The sequence below is a fragment of the Pelodiscus sinensis genome, chromosome 1 (genome assembly GCF_052426305.1).
Source record: "Pelodiscus sinensis isolate ZL-2025 chromosome 1, ASM5242630v1, whole genome shotgun sequence".
Classification (NCBI taxonomy): Eukaryota; Metazoa; Chordata; order Testudines; family Trionychidae; genus Pelodiscus; species Pelodiscus sinensis.
In genome coordinates this window covers 8,973,520-8,987,007 of record NC_143052.1, presented here as the reverse complement: position 1 = coordinate 8,987,007, position 13,488 = coordinate 8,973,520, and positions in this window count along the sequence as shown.

The following is a 13,488-nucleotide window of genomic DNA, read 5'->3' as shown; positions in this document are numbered from 1 at the left end:
CTCTCACCGCCGTACTGCTTCCCCTCTCACCACCAGTGTGTCTGAGCCACACCTAGCACCCCATCCTTCACACCCCAGCGCACACAGACGCACACAGACATACACACACACACACGTCCATCTGCCATGCATGTTTCTAGCCATCAACACCCCCCCGCCATCCCCAGCCCACACAAGCCCTCTCCCTATCACACACACAGCAAAACACCTTCCCTTACCACCAGCCGTACACATTCACCCCACCTCCCGCTCGCCACCAACCCAGCCGGTCTATCCCTGACATGTGCCCCTCTTTCCCTAGCGCACCCGCCTCCCACACTGCCCTGCCCCTCTGCTGCACACACACGGTCCTGCTGGCCTTTCTGCGCCGTGGCCTCCGTAGGCGTTTGCTCCTATTTGGAGAACCAGCCGTAATTATTTGAAGTGTATGAAAGACTGGTGAAGTGTCAAGCGCCCCCAGAAAACCGGCAACACAGCTGAACACCATTTGGTCTAATTAGTCCTGATATTTCACACAACATATTTCTGAGTTTTCGTTCGCGATGGGGTGAAAGAAGACTCCAAGGAGAGCAGCAGGAGTTATTTCATAGAGAGAAGACCACAACATTCTTAGTTATCTGGCCTGGGCAACTTCTTTATACATTAATTGGGGGAGGGAGCGTTAACTCTACAGGAGAGAAGAGTGAGGGGGGATTTAATAGCAGCCTGCAACTACCTGGAAGAGGATTTCAAAGGGGATGGACAGAGGCTTTTCTCAGTGGTGACAGCTGACAGAACAAGGAGCAATGGTCTCAAGTTGCAGTGGGGGAGGTCTAGCTTGCATATTAAGAAGAACTATTTCCCTAGGAGGGTGAGGAAGCACTGGAATGGGTTCCCTAGGAAGCTGGTGGAATCTCCACCCCTAGAAGTTTTTAAGTCCCGACTTGACCAAGCTCTGGCTGGGATGATTGAATTGGGGTTGGTCCTGCTTTGGGTAGGGGTTGGATTCAACTCCTGAGGTCTCTTCCAACCCTAGAGTCTAGGAGTCTAGGAATAGGTGTTTCTGGTCCTTCACCGAAAGGTTAATCCAGCTCTAAGGCACAGGGGTCTCTGTATATATGGTACAGGATGAAGTCCTCAGTGGTTGTAAATCAGCCCAGCTGATAAGTCAGGATTCCTCTTCGTGGCTTGTTCTGAAACATGGCGCAGCATGGCAGGTCAATGGGAAGCAGCTGATGCTAAAGTCGTATTGCTAAGACAGGGGAATCAGTTCTCACCCGCTCAGCCTCTGGGCCTGTGCCATGCCACTGCATAGCTCTTTGGCCTGAATGGAGCTACGCCAGTGTCGCACCAGCGCACAAATGCCATGCAGCTAAGCAGACTGAGGTCTCTGTAGGCCAAACCTTGTTTTAAACTAGTTAATGTTGACACCTTTAAGCCGCTGGGCCCGTATACTGCATCTAAATTAATACAACAGGCCGGAGCTTGCCACTGGCCTATGCTGCAGACAGGTGACAAGGAGACTACAAAAAAAGTTTCCTGTGATGGAGAAAAAAGTTTGTCCTGCAGTTCAGGCCTTTGCTGAGGCCTTAGAAGACCCTCCCCAATCTCCCCCGGCCAGTCCTGCTGTGCCTGCCACCTGCTCTGCCTCCGGCCGCCAGTTCTCCCCTCCTCTCCCGATCTCCCCCAGCCAGCCCGCTGTGCCTGCCACCCGCTCTGCCTCCGGCCGCCAGTTCTCCCCTCCTCTCCCGATCTCCCCCAGCCAGCCCCGCTGCACCCGCCACTAGCCCTGCCTCTGGCAGCCAGTTCTCCCCTCCTCTCCTGATCTCCCCCGGCCAGCCCCCCTGTACCCAACCCCTGCCACCAGCTCTACCTCCTGCCCCCGTTCCTCTTCCCGATCTCCCCCGGCCAGCCCCCGACCCCTTCCCCACCTGCTCTGCTTTCCAGCCCCCCCTCCTCCCTGCCAGCCCTGCTCCCCTCCCAGCCGGTCCCTCCCCCCCATGAAGCGTGTCCAGTATTTTTTTTAAGACTACCTGGTAACCCTAGCAGCAGCTGGACAGGAGCCAGGGCTGCCCCCTTGGAGATACAAAACCCAGGAGAGCTGGGATGGGCCTGACCCCACCGAGCTAGCCAGCTGGCATGAGGAACCCTGACCATTTTCCCAGGCCAGCTCCCTCACAAAAGGGAGAAGCCGGGCAAGTGGCAATCGGAGAGGCAGTGCGGAGGGCACCAACTGAGGTGGACCTGTAAAAGGCAAGTCCCTGCTTGCTTCAAACAGAGACTGGGCTGGAGCAGGAACTAGGCCGGGACTCGTGGGAGAACTCCCCGGAGCCCCACACTGCACTGAAACTCTGCTGTTGCTAGGTGATCTGCAGCCTTCCCCTTTCCTGCCAGCCCGAGAAAGGCACCCTCCCCCTGAGCCATCGGGCTGAGTGTTCCTGGAACCCACCCGGGCTGCAGCCTCCAAGCTGCAGTGTTCCTGGCACGCTAGGGCCCCCGAGGGGTTCAGTGTCCGCCAGCACGGAGCAGCCTCAGTATTTCCCCTCCGCGGTCACTGCAAAGAAATGTGCCTCTGTTCTCTTTCCGACGCCTCATTTTCCCCTTTTAACCCATCCTCTTGTCTGGCCGCTGTAAATCAGAGGGGAGTCCCGTTGCCTCTCCCTGCCGCCTTTAGAAGCTTTTTAATGTCATGACCAAATCGGTTTGTATGTTTCGCACAAGCTCTGTAGGCGTTTATCTTCCAAGAGAAGAGGAATTGTTTTCCCCTCTGCTTTCCTCCATCTCTCTCTTGCTCATCCGGTCAGATCTCAGAAGTTAAGCCGCATCAGGGCCAGTCGCCCTGGAACGGGAGAGCTGAAGACAAATCAGTGGGGTTGGGGAGCCCATAGGTGGCGCTGTCCCCTTTGCGTCTATCCCAATCGATGGATTAGATGGGTAGCCAATTGCTTGGCGACACTCGCAATTTGATCCGGAAAAATGTGCAATAACGGAACGTTGCCAAATGTACTGTCTAGAGACAAAGCCATGACATGCTGAGACCAGCTCCTCTCTCCGCCATGTTCTTCCCTGGCCTTCGTCCCCTTGCCGGGCTTTCTCAGTTGCTATGACCTAATCTGCTTCCCCCTCCACCTCCCCCCCAAGATCTCATTGCACCCATCTCCCTTCTCGCTGGTGGCTGAACATCACGGGGATGTTTTCCATAGAGAGGCCTACATTAAATTCAGTCTTCGAGGGAGATGAGAAAGCAACACACATAAGTCGCAAAAATACCTCCTACCCCTGGCTCTCCCGTCTGTTACCGTTTTCCTAGCGCCGCATCTGGCAACCAGGCCTGTGAACCCTGCTGGAGCGTCTAAAGCCGGACTCCTTGCTGCTAAAGCCGGAGAGGTCGGGATACCCCAGGCCCAAGAGGAGGAGCCAGTGTTGGTTACTTAATGGACACCGATCTGCAGTGTCATGGGCTTCCACTAGGAGGCGCTGTCAGGTGAATTCAGGGTGGCCTTTCTAAAGGAATCCCTGGGGTGTGTTCCAGGGCCATACGTTCTGTATTAATGTGTCAGACAGAACTCGAAGCAAGCTGCAAAATTTGCACCTGGCTCTAAATGTGCATCCTGAAATGGAGTCTCTCATCCCCAAGACTGGGGAGGGTGGGGGGCGTCTTCGGACCTGAGGAGCTGCCTCCAGGCATAACCCATGGTGTACTAAGGAGACTTGTGTGCCTAAAGGAGGGTGTTTATACGGACTGATCCGGTGCACTGCCTTTCTAGGTGGTGTGTGACTCCCGGGACCACTAGCGGTGGCTGATTGCTACTAAGCTTGTTGCTGCTCTGATTTTACTCATCTTGTCCTCTGTCAGGTACTAAAACAAAACCCGGGCAGCTTCACTGAGGGCCTTCTCTTCAGAGAGGAGAGGATGTGATCAGGCAAGGCCAATGCTGGGCCTGCAGGGCAGGTTTCTGCATGTCCAGGAGGCCAGCGATCCAGGGAGTAACTTGTTTAGTGAGGATTCCCTGTTGGGTTCCCTTCCTCTGGGGCATCTGGTATTGGCCACTGTCAGCAGACAGGATACTGAGCTGGATGGACTGTTGGTCTGACCCTGTATGGCCGTTCTTATGTTAGTGTGCTACAAACACACACCAGAAGACAGTCCTTCTCTTTCCCATTTGTTATCCTCCCACCATTACCTGCAACCCAGGATGATTAAGTGACTTGACTGAGGTCACACAGAGAGCTGTGGCAGAGACCCAGTCCAGTGCCTTCACCAGACGATCACCCTCTTTTTGGAGGCACTCAATATGCCTGTTTTTAAAGGCCAGCCTAGTCTGGACTCCCAGGAGCTCAAAGCCCTGGACCGACTCCATCGAGCTCATGGATTTCCCTGATCAGGTCAGTTTCATAGCCTGGGCCTCCTAGTCCTAGCACTTCCATTGACTCTACACCAGAGGGTTCCAATCTGTGCAGGCCCCTGGGAGCTTCCAAAGGGGCCCGTGTCTCCATTCGATTTTTTTTTGGAGCCCACAGATGAAAATAGGTTGCAAACCGCTGACTCTGAACAGCGAAATGACCCTCTCCCCGTCCCTTAGCCCGGGGGACAAACATTCCCTCCCCCTCCGCAAGGAGGAGCTGTCCTTGCCGCGCTAGTCCAGGTGTGCACTAGCCTCACATGCCCCCAGAAGCAGGGGCAGGATCTTGCAGCTTCCTCATGCACTCCACTCCAGCTGGGCAGGGCCAGCACATGGCATCCATCTGAAGCTACATCTCTCCTCTCTAAACCAGGGGATCAACGGGCATGTAAGGGACGGTGTTCAGGGAATGGGGGCTGCGATCTCTCAGCCTATCTGCCATTGGCTCCCTTTCCTTTTGGGTCTGAGAACATGAGCACCTTGTAATTACTGCGGGGAGGCATGCAGCTGTGTATTAATTAAAGAGGGGGGAGAAGCAGGTGGAGGGAAGAGGGAAAACAATACAGGTGCCACCAGAGAGTGTTTAATCTGCACTCTGTAAGTCAGCCCGACTTTGCTTCCCAAGCAGCTTTGGCAGAGGGAACATTCGCCCTGTCTGGGAACTGCATATAAAATGTAGAGTCTCTGGAATGAAGATCCCAGCCCTTCAAGAGTGAGGGTGAGAACAGGGGGTAGCTGGCCGGTGCCAGCCTTCCTGGATTGCAGAATCTCACCTACAGACTGCATTCCCTTTTGGGACGGCCTGCAGTGGGGGAATATAACAGGAAGGGTGTCTTGGCCTTGGAAAAAGTTTCAGAAAAGGCCAGCAAAAATAATTAGGGCTTTGGAATGGCTGCTATAGGAAGAGAGATTAAAAAGACTTGGACTTTTCAGCTTAGAAAAGGGGACACTAAGAGGTGATATGATTGAGGTCTATAAAATCATGACTGCTATGGAGAAAGTGAATAAGAAAAAGTTATTTACTTATTCCCATAACTTAAGAACTAAGGGTCACCAAATGAAATTAATGGGCAGAAGGTTTTAAACAAACAAAAGGAAGTTTTTCTTTACACAGCCCACAACCTGTGGAACTCCTTGCCTGAGGATGTTGTGAAGACTTGGACTTTAACAGGGTTCAAAAAAGAACTAGATGAATTCATGGAGGTTAGGTCCATCGATGGTTATTAGCCAGGATGGATAGGAATGGTATCCCTAGCCTGTTTGTCAGAGGCTGGAAATGGATTACAGGAGAGGGATCACTTGATGATTCCCTGTTCTTTTCACTCCCTGTGGGGCATCTGGCATTGGCCACTGTAGGATAATGGTCTAGATGGACCTTTGGTCTGAACCAGTATGGCCATTCTTACATTTTTATGTTCTTTCTGTTCTCTGATCATCAGGTTAGCTGGGTCCCAAACCTGCTTCTGACATCAGCTGGCACAGCCTAAGGACTGCTTTCAGGAATGCAGCCCCCTTCAAATCCTCAACCATAATCCTGGCCTGCCCAGACACACCCTGCCCCTGCTGCTTGGGTGGAATCCTCCTCCTCGGTGGGACCAAGCTAGCTTTTTACTTCAGGTGAATACCTCTGAGCCCTGTTCAAAAAACTCTCCACCTCTGTCCCCTTTGTGCCCCAGGAGCAGCACAAGGAAGCCAGAGCTTGGACCCAGATCTGGCTTTGTATTCAAAATTTACAACGCCCCGCTCTGAAATGCAGCTGTCTCTGTGGTGGGCGCTGTTCACCAGCTGTGCCGCACAGTGGTTAATAAATGGTAACATTAGTGTATGTAACAATTCCACATCATGCTTAGGTATGCCTAGTCCCTGGTCCATGGTTTTCAACCCTCCAAGTTTTTTGAGTGTAGCGCTGGATGGAGCAGGCAGGCCTATACACAGTGGCTGTGTCTAGATTGGCAGCTGCTTTTGCGGAAAAACTTGCCCGCTGTCTACACTGGTCACTTGAATTTCCGCAAGAACACTGACGATCTCATGTAAGAAATCAGTGCTTCTTGCGGAAATACTATGCTGCTTCCGTTCGGGCAAAAGTCCCTTTTGCGCAAAGCTTTTGTGCAAAAGGGCCAGTGTAGACAGCTCAGATTTGTTTTGCGCAAAAAAGCCCCGATGGCGAAAATGGCGATCAGGGCTTTTTTGCACAAAAGCGCGTCTAGATTGGCACGGACGCTCTTCCGCAAAAAGTGCTTTTACGGAAAAGCATCCGTGCCAATCTGGACGCTCTTTTCCGCAAATACTTTTAATGGAAAACTTTTCCATTAAAAGCATTTGCAGAAAATCGTGCCAGTCTAGACGTAGCCAAGAAGGCCATGAGCTGAAGAGCAAAAAAAGGTTAAGTTGGTTAAAGGTTAAACTGTGCCATCAACCTGGGATCTGAAGGAATCCAGCTGGGTTATTTCTGGCTTACACCTTGTATCCAGAAATAGGAGATCTGGACACGGGGACTTGGCAAATACTTTGGTTGGCCATAAGAGTGGTGTGGGTGTTGTACACCCAGACTGGATGATCTTCCTGAACCACCCGCTGACTGGCAGAGCTCTTTACTGCTGAAATTTGGTTCTTGGCCCAAGCCCTGTACATGAACATAGAATCATAGAACTCTAGAACTGGAAGGGACCTCGAGAGGTCATCAAGTCCAGTCCCCTGCCCTCACGGCAGGACCTGATAGATGTCTGTTTAACCTGCTCTTAAATATCTCCAGTGATGGAGAATCCACAACCTCCCTGGGCAATTTATTCCAGTGTTTAACCACCCTGACAGGTAGGAAGTTTTTCCTAATGTCCAACCTAAACCTCCCTTGCTGCACTTTACGCCCATTGCTTCTTATCCTAACCCAAGAGGCAAAGGAGAACCATTTCTCTCCCCCCTCATCCCTGTGACACACTTTTAGATACCTGAAAATTGCTATCATGTCCCCTCTCAGTCTTCTCTTTTCCAAACTAAACAAGCCCGATTCCTTCAGCCTGGCTTCATAACTCATGTTTTGTAGACCTTGAATCATTCTTGTTGGCCTTCTCTGAACCTTCTCCAATTTCCCCACATCTTTCTTGAAATATGGTGCCCAGAACTGGACACAAGACTCCAACTGAGGCCTAATCAGTGCAGAGCAGAGTGGAAGAGCAGAGTGGACGCCTCGTGTCTTGCTCACAGCACTGCTGTGAATGCATCCCAGAATCATGTTTGCTTGAGTGACCCTGAGCGATGTCGTCACTCGAACCCCGCCCAATGTCACGAGGCACAGGTGCTAACCACGCTCTCCAGATTTGTCTAGGATCAACCTGGCTTGTTGTGCTCGTTTTTTAAAGCTGCAGCACAGACTTGCCCAAGCACATGCTCCGGTCCTGGTGTCCACCTTGACCACTCAAATCCCTCGTCCCTCACAGCGACAGGCGGCTCTCCAGCAAGGTCTCACGTCCAGCCCGATTCTCTCTTCAGTAAGCTGGTGTTCTGCAGTCCCTGGGGCATATACAAATGGCGAACTGGGGCATGCCCTCCAGCTGTGTGGCGGGGAGAGGGACAACTTCTCCAGCTGTGTGGTGGAGGAGGAGGAAGCGAGCTCCTCCACCCATGGGGAGCACAAAAAGTACCCCATCCAAAAGCGGCCAAGTGTTTATTCCTGTGCACACCCAGAGTCCCGTTGGGACTGAATGGGGAGTCGTGTTTCGCACAAGGACAGGAGCAGGTCTGACATCAGAGTCAGCTGCTTGTGTGGCAGACACAACTTCCTGTCTCCAATCAAGTGGCCGGAGCAGGATCTCCTGAGGGTTCTCTCCTGCCTTTTGAACCACTCTTGAGAACGGCCGGTAAAGTTGGGTTGCGGCTTTTCCCTGGTAATTGCACCATAAAATGATCCTCAGTTTTGGTAGCTCCCATTAGATTTCCCTTCCAAATAGCTCCACAGCCCAAAGCAATCTGCCCTGAGCACAGCATCCATTATCTCTGCCTCAGTGTACCGCTTCTGAATCCCACTTCCAGTTTCATAAGCCAAACTGTGTTGGACTAGCCTGGCCTTCTAGTGGGAGTTCCCATCTGCCCTGGTATTTTACAGTCCCACTTTAGAAACAGTCTGTTTTCCTGACAGATTTTCCCCCAGGGGCCGACTTTTCATTGCCTTCACACTTCTCCAGACTTTCAATGTAAGCCGTTGTAATTTTTCAGCATCCTGCTTCCACATGGTCTCCACTTCAGTTATTTCACTTGGCTCTGTTTTGTTTAGTTTAGAGTTGGGTTTTTCCCCCCCTGTAGTAATGAGGTGCTAATTCCTGATAGACAATCCCTGATTTCCCAGCTCTTCCTGCGCCTCAAATTAGCTTCTTTTATATTCCATTAAAACAAAACCACTTTTTACTGCAGTTTCCCTGGGATGTTTGCCAGCCAACAGTCACTGTTGTCTTTAGCTGACCATTTTTTAACTAGTACAAAAGTACCTAGTACAGCTGTTTGATAAGAAGGATGCTGATCAATTCTCAGTGTGCAGTGAGGACAGAGCAAGAAGTAATGGGCTTACCTTGTGGCAAAGAAGATTCAGAATACTAGAATCATAGAATACTAGGACTGGAAGGGACTTCGAGAGGTCATTGAGTCCAGTCCCCTGCCCTCATGGCAGGACCCAGACTGTCTAGAAGACTGTCCCTGATAGACATTTATCTAATCTACTCTTAAATATCTCCAGAGATGGAGATTCCACAACCACCGTAGGCAATTTATTCCAGTGTTTAACCACCCTGACAACAACTTTTAACCACAACTTTTTCCTAACATCCAGCCTAAACCTCCCTTGCTGCAGTTTAAGCCCATTGCTTCTTGTTATACCCTCAGAGGCCAGGAAGAACAATTTTTCTCCCTCCTCCTTATGACACCCTTTTAGATATCTGAAAACTGCTATTGTGTCCCCTCTCAATCTTCTCTTTTCTAAACTAAACAAACCCAGTTCTTTCAGCCTTCTGTCATAGGTCATGTTCTCTAGACCTTTCATCATTCTCGTTGCTCTTCTCTGGACCCTCTCCAATTTCTCCACATCTTTCTTGAAATGCGGTGCCCAAAACTGGACACAATACTCCAACAGAGACCTAATCAGCACAGAGTAGAGCGGAAGAATGACTTCTCGTGTCTTGCTCACAACACACCTGTTAATGCATCCCAGAATTGTGTTTGTTTTTTTTCCAACAGCATCACACTGCTGACTCATATTCACTATAACCCCTAAATTCCTTTCTGCCGTACTCCTTCCTAGACAGTCGCTTCCCATTGTGTATGTGTGAAACTGATTGTTCCTTCCTAAGTGGAGCTCTTTACATTTGTCTTTATCAAACTTCATTCTGTTTACCTCAGACGATTTCTCCAATTTGTCCAGATCATTTTGAATTATGACCCTATCCTCCAGAGCAGTTGCAACCCCTCCCAGCTTGGTATCATCTGCAAACTTAATAAGCGTACTTTCTATGCCATCATCTAAATCGTTGATGAAGATAATGAACAGAGCCAGTCCCAAAACAGACCCCTGAGGAACCCAACTTGTTACACCTTTCCAGCAAGATTGTGAACCATTAATAACTACTCTCTGAGAATGGTTATCCAGCCAGATATGAACCCACCTTACAATAGCCCCATCTAAGTTGTATTTGCCTAGTTTATTGATAAGAATATCATGCAAGACCGTATCAAATGCCTTACTAAAGTCTAGGTATACCACCCCCCGCTTCTCCCTTATCCACAAGACTCGTTATCCTATCAAAGAAAGCTATCAGATTGGTTTGATATGATTTGTTCTTTACAAATCCATGCTGGCTGTTCCCTATTATCTTGCCACCTTCCAAGTGTTTACAGATAATTTCCTTAATTACTTGCTCCATTATCTTCCCTGGCACAGAAGTTAAACTAACTGATCTGTAGTTTCCTGGGTTGTTCTTATTTCCTTTTTATAGATGGGCACTATATTTGCCCTTTTGCAGTCTTCTGCAATCTCTCCTGTCTTTCATGATTTTCCAAAGATGATAGCTAAAGGCTCAGATACCTCCTCTATCAGCTCCTTGAGTATTCTAGGATGCATTTCATCAGGCCCTGGTGACTTGCAGACATCTAACTTCTCTAAGGGTACGTCTACACTAGCCCCCTAGATCGATCTAGGGAGGCTAATGAGGGCAACTGAAATTGCAAATCAAGCCCGGGATTTAAATATCCTGCACTTGATTTGCATGTTACCGGACGGTCGCCATTTTAGAAATTGACTAGCCCAAAGTAACTGCACGTGTCTACACATGGCAGTTGAAACAGGATTCCAGTTTAAAGCCCCTAAATTGAAGTAGTTGGTAAACCTCATTGCAGGAGGAATACCAGCTAATTCGCGTTAGGGCTTTAAATCGGAATCCCGTTTCACTGCCACGTGTAGACGCGGGCAGTTACTTCAGGCTAGTCAATTTCTAAAATGGCGACCAGCTGGGAACATGCAAATCAAGTGCGGGATATTTAAATCCCGGGCTTGATTTGCAATTTCAGTCTCCCTCATTAGCCTCCCTAGATCGATCTAGGGGGCTAGCGTAGACGTACCCTAAGTGTTTTTTAACTTGTTCTTTTTTTATTTTATCTTCTAAACCTACCCCCTTCTCAGTAGCATTCACTATGTTAGGTATTCCTTCATCAGACGTCTCGTTGAAGACCGAAACAAAGAAATCATTAAGCATCTCTGCCATTTCCAAGTTTCCCGTTACTGTTTTTCCCTCCTCACTGAGCAGTGGGCCTAACCTGTCCTTGGTCTTCCTCTTGCTTCTAATATATTTATAGAATGTCTTCTGTTTCCCTTTATGCCTGTAGCTAGTTTGAGCTCATTTTGTGCCTTTGCCTTTCTAATCTTGCCCCTGCATTCCTGTATCATTTGCCTATATTCATCCTTTGTAATTTGTTCTAGTTTCCATTTTTTATATGACTCCTTTTTTATTTTTAGATCATGCAAGATCTCGTGGTTAAGCCAAGGCGGTCTTTTGCCATATTTTCTATCTTTCCGACGCAGCGGAATAGCTTGCTTTTGGGCCCTTAATAATGTCCCTTTGAAAAACTGCCAACTATCTTCAGTTGTTTTTCTCTTCAGTCTTGCTTCCCATGAGACCTTTCCTACCTGCTCTCTGAGCTTACCAAAATCTGCCTTCCTGAAATCCATTATCTCTAATTTGCTGTTCTCCCTTCTACCATACCTTAGAATCATGAACTCTATGATGTCATGATCACTTTCACCCAAGTTGCCTTCCACTTTCAAATTCTCAACCAGTTCCTCCCTATTTGTTAAAATCAAATCTAGAACAGCGTCCCCCCAGTAGCTTTTTCAGCCTTCTGAAATAAAAAGTTGTCTTCAATGCAGTCCAAGAACTTATTGGATAGTCTGTGCCCCGCTGTGTTAGTTTCCCAACATATATCTGGATAGTTGAAGTCGCCCATCACCACCAAATTCTGTGCTTTGGATGATTTTGTTAGTTGTTTAAAAAAAGCCTCATCCACCTCTTCCGCCTGGGTAGGTGGCCTGTAGCAGACCCCTAGCATGACATCACCCTTGTTTTTTACCCCGTTTAGCCTAACCCAGAGACTCTCAATATGCACATCTCTTATGTCCATCTCCATCTCAGTCCAAGTGTGTAAATTTTTAATATATAAGGCAACACCTCCTCCCTTTTTTCCCTGCCTGTCCTTCCTGAGTAAGTTGTACCCTTCTATACCAATATTCCAATCATGTGTATTATCTCACCAAGTCTCTCAGGCTAGATATTAGGGAAAACTTTCTGATGTGAAGGATAGTTAAGGCTCTGGACTGGTGTTACGAAAAAGGTTGTGGAATTCCCATCCCCCACGGGTATTTTTCTTTAAGAACAAGCTACACACCTGTCAGGGATGATCTAGAATTACTCCGCGCTGCAGGAGGCTGGACCAGATAACTTCTTGAAGGCCCTGCCAGTCCTGCATGTCAATGATTCTAGCTCTTTCCCAGGCACAGTGCTTGCAAACCAGGAACTCTTCCTTAGCAACTGTTTCTGGAACAGTCTACACCAGTGGTTCTCAACCAGGAGCTGTCCAGGGGAGCCACAAGAAGGTTTCAGGGGGGCTGCCATTAGACTTGCTGGAGTCTAGGGCAGAAAGCCCAGCCACCTGGGTCTGAAGCTGAAGTCTGAGCAACGGAGCTTTGCGAGGTCCGCTCTGACGTGGGGCCTGAGGTAATTGCCCCGCTTGCTACCCCCTAACGCCAGGCCTGGCTTTTATACGCAGATAACCTGCTGCAATGGCTCAGCTGGGCTGTGAAAATTCTATGACATGTTGAGGGGAGGATCAGAAAGAAAAAGGTTGAGAACCCTGAGAACCCTATTGCACCCGCAGGGAGGGGCGTGTCTCTCAGAGAGGCCAGAGCATCACAATTCCGCCTCTTCTGCCTGTGCTGGTACTCACTTAGCCCAGGGACAGTTTTAAAAGTGGGGTTTATTAAATCTGTCTGTTGTATCTTAGTGTGCGCCTCTCTGTCTGCGTGCCTGTCTGCAAGTCTGTTTGTTCAAGAACTCCTCCTCGACGCCAGGAGCTAGGGCCACCAAATATGGCAGGCGGTTTCCTCTTCTCTGAACATAAAGCAAAGTCAGGGTTTGCTTGGGCCAGGAGAACTGGAAACCCCTGGAAAAGGACAGTTTTCCATACCATGCAAAGAGAGGGGCTTCTGGGTAAGTCTGCTAGGTTAGTATAAAAGAACAAACAAATATAGCTGGCATGAGCCCCTTTACTGCTCTGGCCTTTGAGTCATGCCCAACACTGCTGCTGCAGCTAGAGGTATCCCCTTGGCTGCCCCACCTTCCAACCCTTAAAGGCACAGGATACCGGTAACCCTGACATTCCCTTAGGCATGCTACGCTAGCAAGGGATGTGATAGTGAAATCGGTGCTTCCTCACTACAGCCAGCAGTGGTGACTCTGATTCTGAACAGAGAGGGGATCTCAGGTTCATATAAAATTGTGAACCTGTCATTTTATAAGGTCCCACAACTATGCTATAAAAAAGCCTCACCTTTGCTGTTGTAGAGGAATTCATGGTC